Here is a 22510-nt window from a genome sequence, read left to right on the forward strand (position 1 = left end):
TAAGTTTACCAATAGAATGCTGTCATCCTGTCCTTGAGAGGGTGAGGTAGCCTGTACTCCAAGGAGATTGCTTCTTGAGAAAAGTGGTAGCTTTAACCAGAGTCAGTTTTTAATTTAGACCCTATTGGAGCAATCTTTTTCTTAAGACCTCCTAACAAAGCAGAGATGGGTCTAGTCACAGGGCTTTCAGAGAGGGAAGAGCCAATTATTATCAGGCCTGGAAAAAAATATATCTTAACTAAAAGAACTAATTTGGGAGCACCTGGGTGGCCCAGTTTGTTAAGCAACTGCCTTTGGCTCAGGTCATGATCCTGGAACCACAGGATGTAGTCCCCCATTGGGCTCCCAGCTTGGCAGGGAATCTGCTTCTCCCTCTAACCGTCTCCCCTCTCATGCTCTCTCTCTCTCTCTCTCAAATAAATAAAATCTTAAAAAAAAAAAGGTCTAATTTGACTAACATGGCATACAAAATATGCCTTCCAGGATGAATTAGCTGCAGAGTGCATCCATGGGTTATAGAGTAGATTGACCTTTCTATGGAGGGTTGGGTTTTTTTTTGTTGTTTGTTTTGTTTGATTTGGTTTGGTTTGGTTATAATTGACCAATTATGTTGGAGACTGTGCTGAAAACAATGACTTAGCTAATGTTCAGTCTAATTCCTGGAAATAAGCAATTACTAAAATTATTTATTCCAGTATCTTTTTCTTTATATTATATTTATTCATGTTCATTGTCAAAAAATTAGAAAATGCAGATTAAAAAATTATAACCTTGTCTTGTAAAGAGACAATAGTAACATTTTATTCATGCTCTCAAATATTTTCTATCCACATATATTTCGTGTGTTTATATTTTTCAATAAGGTGTCTGTTGCGGTGACCCTCAGTCTACCTCACATTAAGCTGTACTCCTCACCACTCCAAGTTATGTGGGAAATTTACTGCATGGCGGAAGGTTTCTGAAATTGCTCAGGGACTTTGTCAACCTTGATTATCATTTCTTCATTTTGTAGATATTTCCCTATCCCTTTGTGGCATGTCGCTCTTTTTCTTCATTCTCTCACTCATGAGATCAACATTCAAAAGACAGCATAAAGTCTTTTGGCCTCTGAACACCTTGTTATTTTGCTCTTTCTCTCTGTTCATTAGCTCTTTTCTTCTTCTTCTTCTTTTTTTTTTTTTTAAGATTATTTATTTATTTATTTGACAGACAGAGATCACAAGTAGGCAGAGAGGCAGGCAGAGAGAGAGAGAGAGGAGGAAGCAGGCTCCCTGCTGAGCAGAGAGCCCGATGCGGCGGGACTCGATCCCAGGACCCTGAGATCATGACCTGAGCCGAAGGCAGCGGCTTAACCCACTCAGCCACCCAGGCGCCCCGTTTTTTTTTTTTTTAAAGATTTTTATTTAGTTAGTTATTTGAGAGAGAGAATGTGAGAGAGAGCATGAGAGCGAGAGAGAGAGCACAAGCAGTGGGAAGAAGTAGAGGAAGAAGAAGACTCCCTGCCGAACAAGGAGTACGATGTGGGGCTCAATCCCAGGACCCCAGGATCATGACCTGAGCTGAAGGCAGATGCTTCACCAATTGAACCATCCAGGCACACTAGTTCTTTTATTCTTTATGTCCTCTTATAGCCAAATGCCTGTTTATTTCTTATTCATAGGGTCTTACGAAAAGGCCTTGATAAGATGGTTTCATAGTGGATTTAGGGCCTGGTTGGGAAGGTGGCGAAGTCCCTAAAGGAAATATAGTGGTAGCTAGCAAAATACTTAAAAAAAAAAAAAAAATCCTGCCATTGGATGCAATTGACCTTAAAAACAAAGGCTAGGGCCATCCTATCTCTACACATCCCCCTGTCCTCCTCACACTTCAAACTATATTGTTAAGAATAAATTTCAGCAAACTTGGACATTTTACGACTATCATACTTTCTTTCCTAGTTCTGTTCCCAGTGATTAGATTATCAGCGGGGGTGATAATCTCAAAATTCTTTTCTAGGTGGTTTGCCATCTGAATTCTGCAATGCGTAGTATGGCAGTCATGAAAATAAGGTTCCTACTGTGGGGAGCGTAGCTGACTGCCAGTGCCAGCTGCTGTGCCTCTGGACATATGGCCTCATTTACACTGACATCATGCTTCCCGTAGCTGCTCCTAGCCAATCACTGAGCATGGTTGGGGGTATTAATGCGGGTCCTTTGCTGCAACATGAGTGACTCCAATGATGGGTGACTTTAGCATAGGAACTCCCTATCAGATGGGCTAAAATTTTCTTGGAGCCCCGTTGTAATCTGAAACCTTCCCACCTAATCTTCCTTCCTTCCCTGGCTCCTTTGGAAATGCCAGACTTCCTCATCACCTCAAGATTCTCCCTGTCTTGTTCAGCCCTCTTCTCCTTTTCATCCTGGATATATTCCCCCAGTAAATCTGCAATAATCCTATCTTGGCTTCAGTTTCTCAGAAATATTCCAAATATTATATTTAGTACGTGGCCATTAAGAGTCATAAAACCTGTTCATGGAAGCTTGGGGAAGTACTACAGCACTTGTCTCATAGGTACCCAAAGTTCCTTGCACAACAAGTTGACTTAAAGGCAAACACTGATATATTCTAGTGCTAACAGCTCTTATGGGTCTAGGCTTCTATTATACTCCTGTTCATGCAAGAGCAGATGTGTTAGTAGTTTTTTATCAGTGTAAACATATTTTGAGCATCTCTTATCCTAGTTAGCAGATCCTCCAGTGCTGCTGGAGCTAGTTATCATTAAAGTGCTTGCCATTGCTGCTTCTACAGCACAGTCAGTCCCCTGGAGTACACGCACTGAACAGGGTTCTTCAAATATTAACTAATTACCCCTGGGAAGTAGATTAAATCAGTGCATACACACATCACATGGTCCATGCTTCGGTGTTTTAAAGTAAATTACAGTGTAATGTGAACTTTATCCATGTCAGCAAATGCACCATATCTAGTGACTGCAAAATGGTCAATGGCATGAATATTCCTGTTATTTTAATAAATTCTGCAAGAGTGGGTCTTTTTGGTTCCTAAGTTTTAACTGTTAGTTTCTGATTTAGCAAAGCCTTTCTGTGTACTTTGGGCATTGTCCAGCTTTTCATAGAGTATTTTTTAGAGGTATAATTGGTCAAAATGAATCCCCAATTTTAAGAATTTTTGTTATTCATTGCCAGAAAACCACCCAAGAAGTCTGTTCCAATTTACAGTCCAACCATTACAAGTATGAGTTGGCTAACTTCTTTTCCCTTTATTTTCTGCATGTGATGTTATGTGCACAGTGTCAATTTTTAATTAGAAAAACCTCAACAATTTAAAAAAAAACGATTTAAATCCTCCACCCAACTTAAGAAATAGAACTTAAAACCCTCTTGTGTTTGACGCTTCTCAACATTCCTCTTCCACACCTCTCCTCCCACAGGGTGACCAATACAGAGCTAGTTGTGTGAGCAAGGTAAACTCAATCGTCTGTGGGTCTTAGGCTTCTGCTTCCTGGGAGTTTACAAAAGGACTTTGTGGAGTCAATGGAAGAGGCCAGGCATGAGCTCTAGGGAATCTGAGGCTTAACACAGTCTATGACTTTGGAAGAACTGTGAAGTGTGAACAGGTACTAAACATGATCAGTGGGAGTGAAGTGAACTGCTCTGGGTTTTTTGCTTCAGAGCCCACCATGGCCTTGTTGCAGCTCTCAGAACTAAATGGAAGCAGAAAACTTTGGTGGGGTGAAATAATTGTCCACATGCATTTCAGGCTGCATGATCTGGAGGTAAGAGCAGGACATGTATGAGCAAATTGTCAAGAACACCACATTCTGTCTGAGCCAGGCTCTCCAAGGCCTTCCTCTAGGTGTTTTTTATTGTTGTTGTTTTGTTCTTTCTTTCTTTTTTTTTTTTTTTTTTTTTTGTTGTTGTTGTTAAAAAGATTAAACCAAAGCAGTGGGGGTCATGGTCATATATCCTATGGTGTGTCTGTCTAGATTCACTTTGCTCCTATGTAGTTTCCAGCTAGCGTCTCAGGATGTCTGTTCATTGTCCTCCTGGGAATCCCTTCATCCTTATCCCATTTGGAACTCATATTGCCTGTACCATGTCTTCGTTTTTCTTGGTTTATGCTTTTATTTTGGTGGAGCACATTTCTAGCAGCTTCTTGAGAAAGAGGATGGATGGTCATTTTTTTTTTTTTTTTTTTTTGAGACTGTCGATGTCTGAGAATGGCATTCTACCCTCACAAGTCTTGTGAATTGGGTAAGTATAGGTCACAAGTCACTTTCCTTTAAGTTTCTGGATATTACTCCATTTTCCTTTTCCTGACAGTGATGCTGCTGCAAAGTCTGAAGCTGTTCTGATCCCTGATCCTTTCTGATCTGCTTTTTCTTTCTGCAAGTTGGTAGAATCTTCTTTTTGCTGGTGATCTGAAATTTTAGATATTTTTGTGTACCTATTTTCATCTACTACTTCTATTCAGTGAACCTTTTTTCCAGTAATAGCAGTTCTTGTCCTATTTTTCTGGGGGAATTTTCTTGAACAATTTGGTTTTATACTCTCTTTCTTTCTTTCTTTCTTTCTTTCTTTCTTTCTTTCTTTTTCCTTAGATTTTTCTGGGGTTGACATCCTATTTTCTTATTTCCTTTTCTCCTATTTTTCTGCCTTTTTGTCTTTTTGATCCACTTTCTAGGAGACTTCCCAGACTTCATCTCCTAACCCTCTGAATGACTGCACTTGATATATTCTTAATTCCAAGCTCTTCTCTGTTTTCTTAGTTTTTAATGGCTTCCTGCTCTTCTTTCATGGATGTTGCATTTTCTTATTCCTCTGAGGATGATGATAATTTTATTTCATTTGGTCATGTTGATTTCCCTCTCCTCCAACCTTTGCATTTTTTATCGACTTCAAGATGCCATTTTTTGAAGAAAATTAGTAATTTTTAAAATTTTTTAATTTTTATCTTCCATGGTAGGAGCGTTCCTCAGATATCTCATAATATTTGAGCATCTGCTTAACATTAAGTATGAAGGACATAAAAAGCTCTTTAAAAGTTCTGAGAGCTTAAAATATGGGCCATGCTTATCACCTGAGTTCATTGGAGAGTAATGGAGATTGGCAGTAGGGGATCTTTTATTCAGCATTAGGTGTACTTTTGATCCCAGAATCCTGTGTTTTACCCTAATTCTGATGTGTGCCAGAATCATCAGTCCAGACATCTTGCTTTTAGTTTCTCCAGAGAACAAGCTTCCGGATTTTTTTCAGAGTTGGGAGGGGGAATTACTCAGCAAAATGGGGTAGAGGAGGGTATCTTCAAGGTTTAGCTTCTTAAATAGTCTAAGAAAATCTGTTTCCATTTAAAAAAATCTTTGCTGAGAGCTTTCAAGCCTCAGTTTACATCTTCCCTACTTTGCTCCATTTAGGCACGCTGATAAGAAAGCCAGGGCATTCCTTCCTTTGGTGCTGGAGGAACGTTCAAACAATTCTGGGAATGAATTCTCCTATCATTCTACCCCCTCACCATGATAACAACCACAGCCACTTTCTCTCAGTCTCAAGACACTCAGGCCAATTCTAGACAATGCTGGGTTCTCTCCTGTTCTGCCCAGAAAGTCTCATGACATAATACAATTTTTTCTATCTCTTAATATGTGCATGGTGTCATCAGTCTAGATATCCCACCTGATTGTTGGAAGGGTGTTTTAGTCTGCTTGGGCTCCCATAACAAATTAGCATAGACTGGGAGGTCTAAACAAAGAAACAACAAAAAGAAAACAGTTCTCATAGTCCTGGAGGTTGAGAAGTCCAAGATAAAGGCCTGGCAGGTCCAGTGTCTGGTGAGGGCATTGTTCCTGGTTTGCAGATGGATATTTTCTTATTGTATCCCCAGATGGTGGGGAGTAGAAAGGGAGAAATATGCTATTTTCTTCTCATAAAGGCACTAATGCCATCATGAGGGCCCCTTTCCCCATACCATTACACTGGGTAGTAGGGTTTCAGCAGATGAAGTGGTGGGAGCACAAATATGTAGTCTAAGAGAAGGTCCAGGCCATCCACATAGCATGGCTATAAGAAATAGCTTTCTGAAGCTTTTCTTACTCTTCCTTTTACCGCCAGTTCCAAAGACAGTTCCTGTGCTTATTGGGCACTCTGTATATAAATTGGTTGGCTTTCACATTTCGCCAGTACTAGCTGGAGATTAGTTTTCTTGGATCTACCAAGTCAGTTTTTACTTGCCCATATATCTCTAGTTTCCAAAACCTTACTGTCTCCCCGCTCTCCTTTTTCTGATTTGTATTTTTCTCTTTTTAAGAAAAACATTTGCTAAATGTTTATTGACTTGAGGTAAGAAACAAAATTAAAAGCATATGTTGAGGTTGCTGTCTTAACCCAAAAGTCCTAGATGGCTCATTTATTCACACCTTTTCAACAATGGATGTTATCGTTCTATTTATTGCTGAATTCCCTAAACGTATTTTACATTTAGTTCTAATCACTCTGGCAACTCAAATTATCCTCATTATTGGATAATGGTTCATTCTTCATATGACTAAGAGTTTACAGTACAATTTTATGATTTATGGCAGATTCTTAAATTCAGCCATTCAGTTTACCCTAAGTTTGTTTCCTATTTTTAGTAGCACTCCATTGTAATGCAGATGGAGGCTTATACCAATATTCTAGAAACAAGTTGAAATGAAAATGAATTATCCATACCTACCTCTACTGCATTTGTGTGAGGGAAATGGAAAGACAATCAATTCATGGGTGTCTGTTTAAAATAAAAGCCACTTTTCTTCCCTTCTTGGTTATGAAAATTTGATCCATCTTTTGAACAAATTTAGCAATGATTTAAAATTCTTGGTTATACATGCCAAGTTTAAGTTAAGATTTCAAAATGCAGTTGTTCATTTAAAAATAATGATTTCATTCGATAGTAACCCTGTTTTTTTTCAAAATTGACTTATAGGTTGGTGAAATTTCTTTTTATTAAAAAAAATAATAATTCAAGATTTATTGTCACAGTAAAAGAATCCGGATGAAAATTACCCCCTTTGTTCTATAAATACCAGAGTCCTAGTCTCCCCTCTTAGAGGCAGGGGCTAGATTAAATTTATTTGTATGTCTTAAAAAATGATCTGTGTGAATACAAGCCTGTATACAAGTATGTAAGCTTTTATATTACTAACAAGAGCATACTATTTCTGCTGTTCAGTGCTTTATTTAACCATATCTTTCTGAGGATTATATGATCTCAGCACATTTTGATGCCCCTTATACCCTATTTTTTGTAGAAATAAAATAAATACAGAGAAAGTGACAAAATACATATAGTTAAATGAATCAGCACAAAACAAAAGCCCATCAGTTAGCTAAGCAATGAACATTTTTCTAACCTTCAAGTCCCCTCCAAATCACCACCATCTCTCTTTTCCTCAAAGGAAATCTCTTCTGAACTTTTATAATCATCCTTTCCCTACTTTTCTTTAGTTGTACTACTTAAGTATGCATCCTCGTTTTAGTTTTGCCTGTTCAGAATTGCCTCTGTTAGAATTTCAGACAACTGGAGGTGTGTAGTATGAGTTGTTTTGAGTCAGGCTTACTCAGTACTTTCTATTTGTCCCATCTATTTTATGTTTATTTGTTTGTTTGTTTGTTTCCTCTAAATGTCCTTCTTTCTGGCCTTTACTCCACATTTGTTTTGTTTTGTTTTCCTATACTATTTTGGAACTTACACTTTTTTTTTTTTTTTTTTTTTTTTTTTTTTGCAGTTCTTTTCCTGGTTAACCACAAGAGTATGACAAACATTTTTTTTGGGGGGGGGGTTCTTAAAGTCTTGTATTAATTGATACTTTATTTTCTTCATGAACAGTGGAAGAACCTTAGATTCCTTTTAGATACGTCAACTCCATTATCCCCCTGTAAACTTTCAAGGCATTATTATTTCCTTTAATTTTGTCTGTATTTGGAACATTATCATGGTCAGTCCACTTACTTAAGTTTGTCCCATATTCCCCTTTACATTGCTCATCATTCCTTCCTGAGTCTCAGTTTCCATCTGGTATCATTTTCCTTCTGTCTGTGAAACATGCCTTTAGTATTTCTTTTAGTGCAGATCTATTTGTTGCAAATTCTTTTCGTGCCTTAAAATTATTTCATCCTATTTTTCTTGAAATACATTTTTGCTAAACTTGTACATCTGGGTTGGGAGTATTTTCTTTCTGCACTTTGAAGATATTAATCCTTTCTGACATCTATTAACTCTGTTTTAAAATTGGTTGTCTGCCTAATTGTTATTTTGGAGACAATATGCCTTTGTTGTTGTTGTTGTTACTTCTGACTACTTTAAGATTTTCTTTGGTTTTTAACATTTCACCATGAGGTACATGGTTGTTTTCTGTTTAGGGTTTGTTGGGCTTCTTGGGTCTATAAATTAATGGCTTACAGTTTTGGAAAATTCTCATCCAGCATGTCTTGAAATAATTCTTTTTACCCACTCTCTTTTTACCTCCAAAGTTCCACTTACATTGTGCCTTCTCACTGTATCCTGTTTCTTACTTTCCTAATGTTTCTATTCTTTTTTTTTCTCCTTACTTCATTCCAGACAATTCTTTGTTACCAACGAATAATCCAAGCTACTAATCCTTTGACTACCTACACAGCTGTTAAATTACATCTATTAAACTGTTGCTATTTTCAGTTGTTATCTCCCAGTTCCTCTAGTTTCTGTGGGGTCCTTTATCATGGTTTTTAGTTTTCTGCCAAAATTCTCTATCTTGTCTCCTTGAACAAAATAAGCACAGTTATTTTAAAGTGTATATCTAAAACTCCAACATCTGAAGTGCTTATGAGTTTTATTTTCAGTTTTTTCTGTGTTTGATTGTTATTTTGTCCCTGAGTGTCTGGTTATTTTTTGTGACCCAGACTTTGTATTTGCAAAAATGTTACAGAAATAATTTTCAGCTGGGATAATATCTTCTTGCAAAGAGGATGGGTTATTTTTTATTCTTTTAGTCATATGGGGTACTAATAGTATGGGATCATTTTAATTTCGTCTACACAGCAGGTAAAGGAGTACTAATGATGAGATGTGATGGGGATGCCTCTTTTGAATGGTGCTGAAGTACCTTCTGTGATAATTGGGGAGATACACAATCAGATTTCAATGTGATTTCTGCTGGCTATTTAACCATTACTGTGTACCAGGTCATATGTTAAGTGTTTTCCAAATATCATTAAGGTCTTACAACAATGATTCTGAGATGGATATTACTATTATCCCTACGTTACAGATGTAAAACACAGAAGAGTTGGGCAATTTGACCAATGGTACATGGCTTTAAGTGCAAAAGACAGTTTTAGAATCTAAGTGGTCTGGATTCAGTCTCTGATACTAATGGATGTGGTAGAGTGAGAATATTCTTTGGGGGGCACAATGTAGATTACAATTTATACCAATTCCCCTAAGCTCAGGCCCTGAATGCTTAATGTATTAAACCAAAGGATAAACACCATTAATAGGATTACTTAACTTCAGTTTTTTCTGAGGGTGATTTTGTGAATGGTCACCAGCCTAAGTTAAATTGATTTGGTAAGAAAGAATAATGTTGAGGGTGAATTTAGACTTAAAAGTTCTGTATTATTCTGGGAAATGGTAAAACTTAGAATTACGTGGGGAAGGGCAGTTAGGAGAGGCACTTAGACTTTGTCTAATGATTATAAAGCTTACATGCATTATCTGTCATTTTAGTAGTAGTGTTGGGTGAAAAGAATCAAAGTAGGATTATCATAAGGGGTAGGAGACTCACTGAGGGGATCTTTATCCCAGTTTCTTTAAACTCACTGCTGTCATTCAGAATTGGGAGAAGGCAGAATTATGGGTTAAGTGTGGGGTCTCTACAGACTCTCATGCTGAGAGCAGCAAGTATGGAGAAATGGCATCTTAGAACTCGGAATTTTTGCTTGATTTCTGTGTGAGATTTGTTTATTGTGTTTCTTTTCACAATGACTAGGGCTGCTTCAGCATGAATAGTTAGCTCAGTACCCAGAGAGTTTGATTAGCTAAGTTAGGAAGAAAAATGCCATATACTACAGAAGAAATTTACCCTGGAATAAATGTAGATCATTTAGTCAAATTGCTATATTCTCAACATCATAAGGCTTCCCTGGGGGGAAAAATGCCATAGGAACTTCCTTAGAAACACAAGTACATAAAACTTATTTTCCAGGGAACCTAAAAACTATGACCTAGCATGTGATTTAAGACCAGCCAACATGACCTTGGAGGAAAAGATGTCATTTAAAAAGTAATGACCAGAGTAAGACATGGAACCAATCTTACAGAGGGCTTTTATGAGTCAAAACTCCTGGTTGCAAGTGACAGAAACCAGATTCAAATCAACTTAATCACAGCCATCAAGAGGGGAAAGAAAGACAAATTACTGAATTTGGCTGATTTGCATATACTGATTGCATATCATTATAAATTTACACTTGTTGGAGATAGAGAGAGGGTCAAAATGTGTTCAGCAGACCTAAATGTACTTTGGAAGTCTCTGAATTCAAAAGGCAAAAAAGGGGGCAACTGGGTAGCATAGTTGGTTAAGCATCCAAATCTTGGTCCAGTTCAGGCCATGATTTCAGGATCCTCGGTTAGAGTCCCATGTTGGGCTGCATGCCCAGCATGGAGTGTGCTTGGGATTCTCTCTGCCCTCTGTGTCCCTACCCTCTCTCAAATAAATCTTTAAAAAAAAAAAATGAGGGGCAAAAAAGGGGAATGTATTGGCTCATGATATTGGAATATCAGGAGTGGCACTATATCACACTATGATCTACCCAGAAGCTTAAAAAGGACCCTTTCTACCCTTGCACCTGCCAACCTACCTTTGATCTCTGTTCTTCTCTTTGTGGGCTCTTTACCTACTACTGCATATGCTTTTCCCACTTTAGCGAAGGGAGACACAGGCATCTTTCACTCTAGATTAGTCAGGCCTAGGACAGGTCTTATATTATTTATCTACTGCTGCATAACAAATCCTCCCCAAACTCAGCAGTTTAAAATAACAATCATTTATCATCTCATGGAGTTTCTAAGGGTCAAGAATCTGGAAGCTGCTTAGCTGGATGGTTCTGGCTCAGGGTCTGTCATGGAGCTGCAACAAAGGTATTGGCCAGGGCAGAACTGCTACCAAACTCATCCACATGGTTGTAGGTGGGAAGTTTCCTGTGGACCTCTCCACAAGGCTGCTCACACAGCGTAGTGGGTAGTTTCCCCAGAGTGAGTTATCAGAGCGAGAGAAACTCACTGGAAGCCACTATGTCTTTTATAACCTAATCTCAGAAGTAGCATATCATTTCTTCTCATTCTGTTGGTTTACATGGATCAACCACGGTAAAATGTGCAGGAGGACCATCCAAGGGTCTGAACACCAGGAACACCATCAGAAAAGCTGCTCCTGCAGATGCTATAATAGGCAGCCCTGTAAGATGGCCCCAGATTCTTGTTCCTTGTTATACACTCTCTCTATAATTTCCTCCCCTTGAGTGTGGGCCAGACCTGTGAATATGATTAGGTAGTCAAGGCCTTGATTCAGTTGTATTACATGATGAAGGTAAAAGGATTTTGCAGATGCCCTTAACGTCCCATACCAGTTGATTTGGGTTAAGTATAAGGGAGATAATTCTGGGTGGGTGTGATCCTTCAACAGAGGGTCAGAGACTTGAAATATAGAGACCCTCTCCTATGGCCTTGAAGAACCAAGCTGCCATGCTGTAGAAAGCGCCATGTGCCACGGAATGAATAGTGGGCTCTTGTTGCTGAAGTCCTCAGTACTACAGTTGCAAGGAAGCAGATTCTGCCAGTGGTTAGTGAACTTGGAACAGGACTCCCGGCTAGCAGCTCTGGCTCACCTTGATAACAGCCTGGTGAAACCCTGAACACAAGGTGCATTTCAGCTGTGCCTGGACTTCTGACCTACGAAAACTGAGATAATATGTGTTGTTTTAAGCTGTTAAATTTCTGGTAATTTGTTATGCAGCATAGAAAACGAATAAAAGTGCCCACTGTGGTAAGGGACGTGAGGGTGTTCTCTCTGTTCATCTCCCTTCATATTGTGAACTGGAAGGAAGCTTCCTAAGGCAAGAATGGTGCCACTATGAAATGAGGGAATGGCAAAGGCTGTTAGACAAACTGAACTTAGCTCTTGGAGTTTATGATAGTATTTCAAACCTGGAGACCTTCGCCATAGTGAGGATGTGAATCACCAGACAACAGTGCTCCCCCAACTAACAGCTTAGACATTATTCTCAATGTGGTCTGTGCAAAACTCGTAATGGAACTTTCTGGAATGATTGTTAAATTATAAACTCCTGGGCCTCGCTCCAGATGGATTGACTCAATTTTTATGGGGTATAGCTTAGGGCTATGTATTATTTTTACTAATCATTTCATAGTTTTTTATTTTAAAGATTTTGAAAACCAGAAAAAAAAGGTGAAGTACAGTGAATGCCTTTCACCAAGATTCATCAATTGTTATTTCATCCAATTTTCTTTGTTTCTCATACACATATTTATGTATAATTTTGTTGTTGAACCATTTGCAAGTAAGATACAAACATGGCATTTACCCCAAGCACATTAGTACATATCTCCTACAAATGAAATTATCTCAGATAATCGTTTACCCTTATCACATCAAAGCGATGAAACATTGATGTATTATCTAATACAGCCAGCGTTTTCCAGTAATTCTCAAAATACCCCTTAGATGGTTACTTCATAAGGTTTGAGCCATAAACCAGAAGTTTAGGCATCACTGTATTTTGACAAGAATCCAGTGATTCATATGCACATCAGTTTGAGAAGCCCCACAGCGATTTTTTGATGGAAGATCTAATCAAGGATCACTTTGCATTTTGGTTACCAATGTTGTCTTTTCCCTCCACCATCTTTAAACTAGAATAGTCCATGTTTTTTCTATCTTCAATTCTCTTTCTGCTTCCATCCAACTTTCCTCCTCCTTCCACCTGCCCTGAAATTTGAAAACTCTTCCATGATTTTGAAACTATCACAGAGGAACCACGTAAAGGTTTCATGAGTGATACAAACAAGATGTAGGAAAGGGAGGTGGCAAGTGACATCACTAGGATTTGGCTGAGGTTTCAGGAAGGATGTGGTACTTCTGTGGATCTTGAAATCACAGATGCTGACTGCAAGGAAAATTACTTGTGGGGATGAGCATGATACATTTGGGAATCAAAGTGAATCGGCGTCAAATAGTTCAGGAAACAACATCTGTTTTAAAAGGTGACTTGTAGCTTGATTCATAAGAAATCAGAAAACTTAATTTTAGAAAATAATTTCCAGACTCCTAGAAAAATGTGGGCTACTTAACTGTGAAACTGAAAATTATCTCGGGATGGTGAGACTAGTGAGTTTTAAGTGTATTGCCTACCAGTCTTTATGAAAAGGGTTCACCATAAAAGCTTGACTAGCATTATAAATTTCATACAAGAACTTCCCATTACGTTAAATATCAATTCCAGCCTTTAAAGTCACCTCAAATAATGTACATTCACATATTATATTTTATTTCCCCATATTATTTTAATCTCCCCCCTATTATTGGACATTTAAGCTGCTTCTAGTTCTTCACTGTAATAAAAGCCTTTGTTCATACATCTATTATATTTCTGATTATTTTCTTGTAATAGTCCCGACAGAGTTGCTGGATCAGAACTTAAAATAGTCTCACGCTGGAGTGTGTGCCCAGCTCACATCAATTCCCTGTGAGGCTCTGGCTGTGCAATCATTCCCTCTCTGTCCCTAAAACATTCTGATCCAGGAATAGAGGACCTGGATTCAAGCTGGCCATCACCCTCTCCCAAAAAAAAGGAAGATTGAGAAACTTGACACAGACGCAGAAAATGTGGGGTCATCTCAGGCAGGGACCTGGGGCAAACCCTCAGGCTCCTATGGCTGAGTTTTGAGCACCACCCCTATTCCATCCAGAAGCTGGTTTGTGTGGCCCTTGCTTGAGACATGAGCAGTCTTGGCGTACTTTCCCTGAATCTATATTTTGCTTGTTATTCTGGGTTCCTACCTATTGCCCCTAAAAGGGGGGGGGGCAACACCTAACTGATACCGACAGTGGGCTACATGTAATATACAGTGATATCTAGAGAATGGTAGTATTTGGAATCAGTCATTCAATCTTACTGGATTGAAAGGCAGTGAGACTCCCTTCTGTGTTCTGGGACAGAAATGTAAATGTTCATGGTAAGTGGTAGCCAAGTTTTCTCATCAACCTCTTACTGTCCGCCAACCAGACCTCTTCTCAGAGGGAATTTCTGGGTGTCTGGATAGCTGTTTCCTAAAAGAAGAGAACAGAAACTCAAGAAGCACCTGGTGCCACAAATCAATGCAGCTAATCGTGGCCCAGTGTCACAGTCATTAAGTGGAAGTAATGTGATTCAAATCTCGGCACCCTCACTCCACAACCTTAGTTCCTACCTGCTTCTTTATACTCCCTTGCCAAATGCAGTTAAGTCTCCTTTATATGAAGAGGAACTATTGCCAAATGTCCCTCAACTATAGAGATGTCAGAGTTAGCAAATAAAAATACAAAATTCCCAGTTAAATTTGAATGCCAGATCAATGAATGATTTACTTTAGCCTAAGTATGTCTCAAAAAATGCATAGGACATGCTTATAATATAAAAGTATTAGTTCATCTGAATTCAAATTTAACTGGACATCCTGTATTTTATCTGGCAACTGTACACAGCCCAATATCCAACCCTCTTTTCAGTATTCCCCCTCAGCAACAAAAATGAATTTAACTTCAGCACATACATGCCTCAAAGGGTGCAGTGCAGAAAAAATTTCAGAGGAAATTTCAGAAATTCAGATCTGCTGAAATCATTGTTATAGTACTCACCAGGCAGTCTCTATTCAATGAGCTAGCCTAGGCAGCCAGCTTTCATTTCAAGTTTGATGACTTGGTTAGTGCAAACTTTTGTTGCATGCTATCCTACAGTAGGTGACATTGAATCCTGGCCCCTCTATCATTCTGCAGCTTTTCGTGCTTTCAAAGACTGCAAGAACTGGAAACATTAATTTGGATATATGTGTAAGTCTGGCCCACCTACCTCCCATTCTGTTCTGTTCCTGGGGCTCAGAAGAATCTTCCTTCCTGGGAGAAACAGATTACTGACACAGGTTGCAGAATTCTTTTAAAAATGCACATTGCTATTGGGTTTTGTAGGCCAGAGGAGACGGCAGAGGAGAGAGATGCAGTGAAAATGGGATCCCTAAATTCAGCAGAGTTAGGAGGAGTCATGCTGAAAGCAACTGATTGCAGACTCCAAGCGGGTGTGGTCAGAAATCCAAAGGCAGTGCAATATTCAGGACTCAGGAAATAGACAAGCAGAAATCTTTGGTTCAAATTAAACATGGAATTAAATTGATGAGCCAGGTTTTTAGTTCTGTTTTTTGTTTGTTGGGGTTTTTTGTTTGTTTTTGGTTTTACTTTTTAATTTTTTAAAATTTTACTTATTTTTTAAATTTAAATTCAATTAGCCAACATACAGTACATCATTAGTTTTATATTATGTTCAGTTAGTCAGTGTATAGTACATCATTAGTTTTTGATGTAGTGTTCAATGTTTCATTAGTTACATATAACAACCCTAACCCAGTTTTTTGACATAAAGAACAACTTTCATTCTTCAACTGTCATCAGTATTGCAGTGACTAAGCCGAGGAACTATTTGAGAATAAGGTATGAATATTCATATACGCCTCTCTCAAGCCCTTGAAAGTATCCTAGGATGTAGTATTACTTTGGATCAACTATTTTGAAGGCATCGGGTTTGCAAAATGCTACCATCTGGCTCTCCTCCTACTCTAGCCTTTACAAAAGAGGTCAGGGAGCTGGTTAATTTGGGGATTCCAAAATTTTCCAAGGATAGACATTCTCATTATATACTCAGAGGAAAAAAAAAATGTGTAGATTATAGTCCTGCAGAGACCAGTGTAAGTGAAGTTAGCTGGCCTACAGGTAGAGGCTAAGAAAATAGCATCCACTTCAATTATTTACGACAGAGGAAATTTAATGCAGGCATCCAAGTAATAAAGGAGTTGGGAAATCAAGGATGAGACAGTAAGAATCTCATGGAACAATAGGAAGTCACTTCTATGGTGAAGGAATTGATACAATGGAATCCTAGGGATGAGGTCACCTCATGGAAGCTGGAACCCTGACGGGTCTGCCTGTCAGGACCTTGAGCCATGGAAAGAATGGAGCTGGTACAAGAAAAGCTGCCTAACACATTATTACTTAATGTCGAGTCTCATTATAACTTCTGTCCATGTGTTGCCTCCTCATTGGAAGAAATTTACACAGTGACTGAGGCAGTTCTGGATACTGAGTGTTATCCATGGCAAATCCCAATAGAATTGAAATAAAAGCTCCTAGATTTTGAGAAAGGTTTGGTTTTCTTGGCCAAGGGCATTCCTTCAGAAGTTGTGTTTAGGTATATAAATAGTATAGAGTTTATGAAGAAGATACTTGAGTTTTAGAGCCTATGGTCAAGGATCCACTATCTACAACAAAGTGTGCCTTCTGGTATTCTATTAAGCAAATATTGCATGAACGAACTGTTTATATACCATTCAGGACCCATTTGGCAAGCAATGAGAAGGAGATTGAACTGAACTGATTCCACCAATGCCTGGTCATGTTATAGAGAGCCTCTTCTGTAGTGAAGGCTTTCTGGTGAGCATTCACAGGGAACATGAATAAGGCGGCCATAGAAGTCTAGATAGACTCTGTGTAGGCTCCACCACACAGCCTTTCCCTCATCAAAGCAAATCAGGCTGTGCCACAGCTGAGTGCTCACTTTGTCAGCCTTAGAGATCAGCCCACGTCTCTGATGTGACATCACACCTAACAAAGACATGTCGGCTTTTGCTGGATTATATGTAATTGCTTCTGTTACAGAAAGGATCGTATTTCCCTTCTTCCTGGCTGTGCCTTTGCCAGAACTACCAACTGCAGTCTTACTGAATGCTTCAGACTCAGTCATTATCCTACCCAGACTGGCTCTGAAGGGAGTTCCTTGATCACAAGCAAAGAAAGCAAGTCATGGACTAATTCAAATGTAACTCACTTATTTTATGTTTTCTATCAATGATCCACAAGCCTTCTAACATGGTGGAGTGGTCTCTAAAAACTTAGCCCTGCAATCTTCCAGGGCACCTTCTACATGATGACATAGCTACTTCACAGAAGACTGGGTAGGCTCTGAACCAGTGTTCCAAATAAGGAACTGTGTCCCCACAGTTAGAAGATGTGGATCTAGGAACCATGGACAGAGGAGGGACTGAGGTAGTTAACAATTTTAACTAAGCTACTCTCAGTTTTTTACTCACTGAGGCTTTTAGTGTCATTCATCCTCCCTTTTAGTACCTGAGGACTAGAGGCAACATACAATGTGTAACCTACAGTACTACCCTGTAACAGTACAGGGTAGTACTGTAGGCAGTACTACAGGGTAGTACTGTAGGTTACACGTACACTATATGGTACACATACACTGTATGTTACACACTAAACATCTGTAACATGCCATGTAGTACTTCTAAATTAGAAACTAAGACAGGTCAGGGTTCTTCATGCCAGGGGGAAAATGGCAGAAAAGTGAGATACTGTATTATCTGGGGTGATTGACCATGCCTAGTAAGAATACTATGATTACTGCTGTGCAGTTAGGAGGAGTATGATAGGAACATAATGGATACCTTTATTTTATATTCTCAGTGGGAAAGGGTAGGGGGAGACCATTGGTAAGATCCTAGGTAAGACCACAAAGAACGGAAACAGTTCAAAGGTCAAGGTTCGGGCTACCCCACTGGGTGAACATAGCTAAGGGACTGCCAGAAGGTAAGGAGATCACAGAAGAGTTAACAGAAAAGGGAAGACACAAATACTAGCTCTGGTTTAGGGAGAAGTGGCAGATAGAAAAACCATGGTCTGTTTCTTTGCTTGACATGTCATGACTTAGAACAAAATGTCTTCTATCTACATTAGTATGTAGAGTATGTTGGTGATGGTACTCATTTTGGACCATAGATTGAAGCAGAATTTGAGGGGGAATAAATATATCCTAAAGTAGAACCACTCGAAGTGGGGCTCGGTGGGCTCATGCCAGTGTATGAGCTGTTTATTACTGGTTCATGATGCAAGAAGTATAGAAATAGAGTATTTAAAATTACTCTGATAGATTGCTATCTAGATTTCTATGCCTATTGTATATAATAATAAAAAATCAAGGCTCACATTTTATGTTTAATTTCATTTATCTAGCAATTCATCTTTATTACATTTTCCCAGTGAATTTTCCCATGACAGATTAGAAACCAAAATTTACTGTTTCTTTACTGTAGATGGTTTGAGAAGTGCTGATCTTGTTTAGCAGTGCCCTCGTGATATCTATTATTACTCCTGAATGCGGCAACTTCTGGAACTTGGAATGCTTCCCACAGCAAAGGAGGTAAGTAAGCTGGCCATTGTTCATAGAGTATTTGGGTGATGGTAAGTGAAGACATCCTTAGCTACATGTGTTGGGCAGCCAAAGGTTCATGTATAGAAATATACCAATGAGCTGACTGTAGAGCCTATAATCTGTTGCCCTCTCTACCTACCATGGCTGGCTTTCCTAAGAGGAGAAGTATATAACCAATACATGGCCTCTCCAGTTTGGAAAGTAGAACCATGATCTAGTCAGGAGGAAGTTGACTGGAACTGAGTCACTGTGTAACAAAACCTGAGCTGTTGACTTCCCCGGCATTGTCTGCTCTTTTGAAGCCTGGAGATTCATCCTTCAGTTCTGGAGTTCCCGGTCTCTTTCTAATACATTTCCTTCTTGTTTAAGTCTTAAATCTGTTGCTTGTCACTACAGAAGGTCTCATAGTTTTAAAAGCATTTGATAAATATTGCCAAATGGCTTTCCAGAAAGTTATATATCAATGTATACCATCACCAAAGATATGTCTCCAATATCTTTCCAGAGCTGAATATTAAATGTATATATACATATGTGTATGTGTGTGGATATCTGTCTCTCTATGTAACCTGTCTCTATCTATCTAACCTGTCATTCTGCCAGGTTAAAAATGGGATCTAATTTAAAATTTTTTCATATCCTTGAATATTTGAAGATATTTCATATCTTTCATATCTCTGAAAAATTTTTTCATATCTTTGAATATTTTGTATCTTTGAGTATTATTGAAGGTAAATTTGGGAGAGATTAGGTATCAGGACAATTTTATATGCAAGTTTTAGAAACCAAATTCAAATTAGCTTAGACAAAAAAAAAAAAAAAAAGAGGTTTGGTTAGCACACATAAAATGGAAAGATACTGGGGTAGTTTACAGAATTGAATTAAGAAGTGTGGGAACCAAGGCCATAACGATGTGCTTATTGGCAGGCATTTCTGTCCGCTCGGGTGCACTCGCCTACTTGCCATTATGCTCTCATCCTCTGCCTCTGTCTGCACCCCCTGCCATTGATTGATTTCTTTCTGTCAAACAGTTCTCTTCCCATGGCAGGAGTTTATTGCTGCCATTAGTTTCAAACATAGTCTCCCAACCTAGAAGCCTTAGTGGAAGAAAGGTCTTCTCATTTAATGTTCAGAAGTGGTTTGGCCTTTCTTGGGTCCCTTGCCCACTGTTTGGATGGGTTGCCATGATTTGCCCCACCTGGATTATTAGCCTGTCCTTGGTTGGAATGATAGAGTAGGACATTGTTGCCAACACAGACTAGCAGCAACCCCCTTCCCAGAATGAAATGAAATGGGGAAAAAGGGTTCCCCCGAAGGCAGGGTAGCTGGGCAGACAGAAATATTCTCTACGCATTTAGCAGGAGCTCTTGACTTTGAGCAGATTGATTACATGTTGAAATCAATGCTTAAAAAAGACTAAGACAGCAATGGTACATACTAGGGTAACCATATAATTTATCATCCAATCTGGGGCACTGTAAAAGAGGCTACTATTAATTAACAGAAGACACAGTTAACCCTATCTGGAAAACTGAGAAAGTGAAACGCTATCTGGAGAACTGAGAAAGTGAACTTAGAATCACTATAACCATACATGGTTTTATAATTGCCATCAACACTTGCCAAGAGAAAATAGCTTCTTAGAATTGGGGCCGAAACTCCCATAAAGGTCAAGATTCAAAAAGACTAAAGGGACCATTGGAAGGGACCATTTGCTCCTTGATAGCTGGTTCTCTGGGGAATGACCTAGAGGTGGTGAATCACTGATGTCATGTGAAAAGTTTCAGAGTAGAGTGGTTAATAGAGGGCCCCAAAGTCATGAACATGATGTTTTTTAAAGTCCTGACGTTGCATTCACTGTAATCTTGAGCAAGCTACTTAGCCTATATAAACCTCAGTGTCTTCATCTACAATTCTGTAATGGAAATTATAACATCTCACACGATTGTATTTAGATTTGCAGTGTATATAACATTACTGTATGCTTAATAGCACTGAGATGTTACCTGCTAATATTACCAAAAAAGTAATAAATTCAGGAGAAAAGAGAATACTACATTTTATAATTTTTAAATTTTTTCTTTTAGCAGATAGGACCTCCTTGTAAACTTTGTTCATATGGGTTGTTTCATCCATCTTTAGATGTTCACATCATCTGCTCTCTGACCTGCCAATTCCTCCCACCCAAGATCCCTACAAATGTAGACAACACTGCATTTTGTGTCAAGGATGGAGGAGTCAAATGTCCCCTCATGTCATTTAAGAATGCCCTTCAGTTTGTCACTTGTGTCACTGGGACTTTGCAAAAATGGTTTCAGGATTAATAGGGGGGATCTGATTCACAGGATTTTTAAAATCAGTACACCGTGAGAAGGAGTAGCAGTAGATAAGGTCCCAGGTACAGCTCAGGGGGTGAAGTTTGTTGGGAATTGGGGTCACAATTTGAGGGAAAAACGGGGTCAAGGAATGTTATTCAGTGTGTTTGTAGGCATGGGGAAAGAGAAGGAGAGCTGGGGCGGGTTAGGGTTCAGGTCTGGGGAAGAGAAGAGAGAACAGAATTGGGACATGGAGGAATAGCGAGAAGATGGGTTGATATGAGGAGAGCAGATGAGGTCATTCATGTTTCTCAAGGAAGGGAGCAGTTGACCTTTGGAAAGGAAGCATGGGAAGCCAAGGCAAGGAGGAACAGTCCTCATTCTACAGCAAATCATGCTGGGCCTGGATCTCACTGCCTGAACAGATGAGAACATAAAAAAGATGCCTCACTTTAAAGAATCCTATCATCACTGGTTACAGTCTGTTTCTCTGTGTCTCTTTCTGGCTCTCCTCTCTTTCTCTCCCTCCATTCAAACCGCAACTCCCCTCTCCCCCCCCCCCCCCCGCCCACCAGCAGTCTCTCTTCCTTTCTCCCTCCCTGAATGTTCCAGTGTCTTTACTGAACTCAGAAGTCCCCTGGGAGACCTTCTAGCTATAGAAACACGTAGAACTGAGCAGAGGCTGACTTACCAGGTGTGTCAGGACAGCCTGAACTTTGAGTGGAGCCATGTGTATGAATGAGTCAAACTCATGTACTTTGCTTTCAAAAGGTCTACAGACCAGCTTAAAACTTTTATATTGTCCCTTCTCTAGTCTTAACTATAAATTCAATACTAAACTTAGAATGTTGAAGTACACATCATTGCGTTAGAACTTGTCAAAATCACTCTTTCTACCAACATGCCAGTCCTAGTTGTGTATTATTAAGTTACTTTACTACCCCCATAGCCTTATTTTTAAAGCCCCTTGAAAATAAATATTTATTCTTTTTTTTTTTTTAAAGAAATAAGGACAAGCAGGGGCCTTGGAGGGTGAAATAGCCAAACTCTTTTTTAGTTGTATAAAAGAAAACATCATTTTTGCAAACTACTACTTCAGCTGAGTATCAGTATTTTACTTTTAATGTTGATACTAAAAAGAAAGGGGAATTTTAAGGTTAATGTGTTCTGCTGTTAGAAACCTCTTCTTACAAAAAACATAAGGCACTTTAAATTTACTACAAAATTCCAATGGCTCATAACTGACACTTGCTTTAGCTCCAAGATTAAATGAGGTTTTGCCACCATTAACAAGAAAATGCATGTCTCTAACTTAACTCTTAACATATGACAAAACTTCTGTCAATATTTTATTGTGATGGGAAGAGAGATTTTTTTTCATTGATTTATTTATGTAGACAAAAATGGAACTTCCTGTGTCAGTAGCTCTTCAACAGGTAAAAAACATATTTTTTTGTGTCACTTTAGAATATTTGGAGACATTTGTAGGGACAAGTCATAACAGTTTAAATATATTACTTAGTTACATATTATATATATAATATATAGCTATGTATTATATATAAATATATTATATTATATATTGAATATATTACTTAGTTAGCACAAAGTCTAAAGGTAGAAGATCCAGAACAGCTA

The 22510-nt window shown here is 38.7% G+C and overlaps 1 protein-coding gene across 6 annotated transcripts in view; it reads left to right on the top strand.

Annotated features, from left to right (window-relative positions):
- Nucleotides 1–22510, top strand: part of HHLA2 (HERV-H LTR-associating 2) — a 138846-nt gene that overhangs the window by 93820 nt on the left and 22516 nt on the right. For 5 of the 6 annotated variants that reach the window (XM_045088309.1, XM_013064885.2, XM_045088305.1 and 2 more), the window contains one exon: nt 18439–18545. The gene's annotated coding sequence lies outside the window, so the exon portion shown is untranslated. Of the gene's footprint in view, nt 1–4184; nt 4254–18438; nt 18546–22510 lie in introns of those variants that run through there. The other variant, XM_013064891.2, reaches the window with a different exon arrangement.

Source organism: Mustela putorius, unplaced genomic scaffold (assembly GCF_011764305.1).
Source record: "Mustela putorius furo isolate JIRA1106 unplaced genomic scaffold, ASM1176430v1.1 tig00003834_pilon_pilon_pilon, whole genome shotgun sequence".
NCBI classification, from domain to species: Eukaryota; Metazoa; Chordata; class Mammalia; order Carnivora; family Mustelidae; genus Mustela; species Mustela putorius.